This window comes from Diaphorina citri, unplaced genomic scaffold, assembly GCF_000475195.1.
Source record: "Diaphorina citri unplaced genomic scaffold, Diaci psyllid genome assembly version 1.1 scaffold1530, whole genome shotgun sequence".
Lineage (NCBI taxonomy): Eukaryota > Metazoa > Arthropoda > Insecta > Hemiptera > Psyllidae > Diaphorina > Diaphorina citri.
Genome location: NW_007378956.1, coordinates 57431 through 62030, shown reverse-complemented (window position 1 = coordinate 62030; position 4600 = coordinate 57431).

Sequence of the window (4600 nt, the reverse complement as noted above, 5' to 3'; positions counted from 1 at the left end):
CGATTTTCCTCGCCGCAGTGGAACGTCGCGACTCGCTGGGAAGCGGTCGACGCGGTCCGAGTGGAGCTCGGCGCTGACGAGTCCCCGGGAGGGGAGTGCTCCGAGTGGCGCCGAACCTCGGACTCGCTGGCCGGAGTCCCGGCGGTAGTTTCGAACGCACGCGGTTTGGATACGCTTCTCCTCGTGTGGGGCGCGCCGAGTCGGCGGACGGTATCTTTCTCGCGTCGGTGCGTGTTGACGCGGCCCTTGCTGGCCGTCTTCCGTGCCGGGTGACGGGGGCCGTTCGTCGGCGTCCGATGGCGCCGTATCCCGAACCAGTCGGCGACGACAACCCGAGTCGAGCTCTCGTTCGACCCGTCTTGAAACACGGACCAAGGAGTCTAACGTGTGTGCGAGTCGTTGGGTTCCGCGCCGGCGCCCCTAGTGACGTCGGCGCGACCGCAGACGAAACCCGTTGAGGCGAAAAGAAATTGAAAACGAGTCCAGCACTCGTCGAGGGAAGATGGCGACGGATCCGGCCCCCCCGTTCATCGGGGGGGTTCCCCGAGCAGATCGGCCCGCATTCCCGGGGTGCCTCATCCGCCGGTCGGCCGTCAAAACGCCGGCCGACGAGAGGTGCGCCCAGAGCACACACGCTAGGACCCGAAAGATGGTGAACTATGCCTGGCCAGGACGAAGTCAGGGGAAACCCTGATGGAGGTCCGAAACGATTCTGACGTGCAAATCGATCGTCGGAGCTGGGTATAGGGGCGAAAGACTAATCGAACTATCTAGTAGCTGGTTCCCTCCGAAGTTTCCCTCAGGATAGCTGGCGCTCGGAGGTGGTACGAACGAACTCAACTGAGTCTCTTCCGGTAAAGCGAATGATTAGAGGCCTTGGGGCCGAAACGACCTCAACCTATTCTCAAACTTTAAATGGGTGAGAACCCCGGCTTGCTCGAGATGTTTGAAGCCGCGGGCCTTGGATCACTTGAGTGCCAAGTGGGCCAATTTTGGTAAGCAGAACTGGCGCTGTGGGATGAACCAAACGCCGAGCTACGGCGACTAAATCGACGCTCATGGGAGACCAGAAAAGGCGTTGGTTGCTACCGACAGCAGGGCGGTGGCCATGGAAGTCGGACATCCGCTAAGGAGTGTGTAACAACTCACCTGCCGAAGCAACTAGCCCTGAAAATGGATGCCGCTGAAGCGGCGGGCCTCTGCTCGGCCGTCAGTGGCAGAGTGGGCTGTCCGGTACGCGTACCGGCCCGGCAGACCCGGTAAGCCCTGACGAGTAGGAGGGCGCAGTGGTGTGCGCAGAAGGGACCGAGCCGTAAGGCCGCCTGGAAGCCGCCACTGGTACAGATCTTGGTGGTAGTAGCAAATAATCGAATGAGATCTTGGAGGACTGAAGTGGAGGAAGGGTTTCGTTGTGAACAGTGGTTGATCACGAGTTAGTCGATCCTAAGCTTATGCGAAAGCTGTTTAATTTATGTTACAATACGATAGTATTTTGTTGTACATAATAACACAAATAAACAGCGAAAGACGAATACGGTTCCAATTCCGTAACCTGGGGAACCCCTTGATTATACGTTTGTCTATTAAAACTCGGCGTCTTCTTACACTCACTGGCAACACAAACGACCATAGAGAAGCCTTCGAGGATACTGAAGAGCTTTTCTTTTCTGCTAAACAAACGCTACCACCATGGAAATCTTTTATAGAGAGATAATGTTGGATGGCTTGCGTAAGGAGCCATGACATTTACTGTTGTGTCAGTATTTTCTCCTAAGACCTGAAAATCTAATAGTGGGCCACGCAAACTTCTCAACAGACCTACCGATATCGCAGATCCGCCGTCTCCAGGGTGAAGAGTCTCTAGTCGATAGAATAATGTAGGTAAGGCGAAGTCGGCCAAATTAGATCCGTAACTTCGCGAGATAATGATGGCTCTGAAGATTGAGATTGTCGGGCCTTGATTGGGACACGTTTATAACGGTAAGTGCCTCGTTCTGGGTAAATAGGTTGGTGTTCTGCATCGAGCGTCCCCGGATAGAAGATTCATAGCCAAAATGTGGAACTTTCTTGCGAGATGGTGACGGCCGCTTAACGCGCTTTCCATCACAAACGCTTATCAATAACAATTAATTCGAACTGCGCCACGACCTGGTGAAACCGACTGTCTAATAAAACAAGACATTGCTGATGCCTAGCGGGTGTTGACACAATGTGCATTTCTGGCCCAGTGCTCTGAATGTCAAAGTGAAGAAATTCAAGAAGCGCGCGGTAAACGGCACCGAGTAACTATGACTCTCTTAAGGTAGCCAATGCCTCGTCATCTAATTAGTGACGGCGCATGAATGGATTAACGAGATTCCTACTGTCCCTACTACTATCTAGCGAAACCACAGCCCAAGGGAACGGGCTGAGAATAATTAGCGGGGAAATAAAGACCTGTTGAGCTTGACTCATAGGTCTGGCACTGTAAGGAACATAAGGGCGTGTAGGCATAATGGGAGATGTGTACTTTCGGCGGGTTGCATATCAACAATGAGAATACCACTACCCTTATGGTTTCCTTACTACTTGGATTTAGGTGGACGTGTATCATATTACTTAGCCATTTAATGGATAACACACTTCATTGAGTATTCTTATGGTATTTTGTTGATGCGAACTTCTAGTTTCCAAAAAGTATCCGGTTTTGTTATTCATTACCCTACAAATTTCGCTAATATAGATTGTCCCTGTCGTGGATTCGTCTGTTGCCGCGCGATTGATATAGCAATTTGGTTTAACTTTTGTGGCCTAGATATGATCCATCAAGCGACACTGCCAGGTGGCGGAGTTTCGACTGGGGCGCGTACATCTCTCACATAATAACGGAAGTGTCCGAAGGCCAGCTCAGCTGCGGCAGAAACCGACACATAGATCAAAAGCCGGGGCAAATGCTGGCTTGATCTCGTCCCGTATTCAGTACATACAGAGGACGGCAAAAGCTCGGCCTATCGATCCTTTTGGTTTAACGAGTTTTTTTAGCAAGAGCCCGTGGTCAGAAAAAGTTACCACAGGGATATCTGACTTGTGGCCCCAGGTTCATAGCGACGTCGGCTTATTGATTCCTTCGGATGTCGGGCTCTCCTATCATTGTGAAGCAAAATTCACCCCAAGCGCTGGTTGTTCACCCATGCAAGGTAACGTGAGCTGGGTTTAGACCGTCATGAGGACCAGGTTAGTTCTACCCTTACTGAATGACTATAGTTGCTTCCAACTTGACGATTCCAGCCGTAGTACGAGGTAGGAACCGCAGGACGGACCTATGGGCTTAACTGCTTGTTCGGACGCGAACAGTGGTATGACGTCTACGTCCGTCGATTATGGCCTGAACGCCTCTAAGTCGTCGTATCCGAGGTCTGGATGGAGAACATAGCCAAAGGGGTCACCGTAGTCCTTAGGGCAAATACCACTTAAGGAATGTCATTCGCCTTAGCGTGGGTTTGACCAGTAGTTTGATGCTAATTGCTTGCCTGAATATAGCGAGGACGGGAGCGAAAGACCCCCGTTCGACGAGCTAATTTGTAGTCGCGCTAATCATTAGGTTATTGCGATCTGAATGCCCGAGATCAATTGTAACAGACCTTTGGTAACAGGGCAGGGTGTTGTAAATGGTAGAGAGAGTGCCATACTGCGATCCACTCGAAACTTATCCCTCGCTTGCCGATTTGTTCATCAACGACCATGCTTCTGTGATTTGGACACCGTAATGGGTGTGTAGAGTGTATGGCTGTAGCTTGTTGTTGTCTGTTGTATTATTAGCAGCAGGCAGCGGGCAGCTACACCACATGCTCTACATTACCACATTTCGTGTAACTGTGAGGAGCATGTGTTATCAGATAGCTATGGACACGCTGAGCTATGCTTGCTGGCTTATGATTACTGATCAGATACGCATATTCATAGTTCGGATGGATGTCGTCAATCCTACAATACCGACCATAATACCGTATATATAACCATTATATTGAATTTGAGTGGTCCGATTCGTTAGAGAAGAAGCAGAGTGCTGAGATACATGGGTGCTGTGTTGTGTAACGCCGGTTTGGTGTTGTAGTGTAACGTGCTTGCAATATTGCAATAGGACTTATGAATGCGCGCTCCAGCGCTGCGCATACATTCATTATCAAAAATTTTATAAGTCGTGCAGATTCTAGAGTGATGTGATGTGGTGTTAGAGAGATGAGCTTGTGCGTTTGGTGTTGTGTTTGGTGTTGTTGTAGTGCTAACGTGCTTGCAATATTGAAGGATAATGGAATGCCGCGCTCCGCGCGCGCTCATTCATTATCAAAATTTTATAAGTCGTTGGATTTAGAGTATAAACGGTCAGTTGAGGTATGCAACATTTCGAGCATAAAGTCGTTGCGATTATTGCCATTTAAAATACAATGTTTGCTGAACGTGTTAGAGCCCATATAAGTCGTCTGGATTTAGAAAAATTTTATAAGCGTTGGATCTAGAAGGGTTCAAAGTCGTTGGAGATATACTTGAGAGTATGTTCGACGCATAAAGTTACGTAGGTATCATGGTTGTGTTGATAGAAACAGATCATTGGAAACAAACT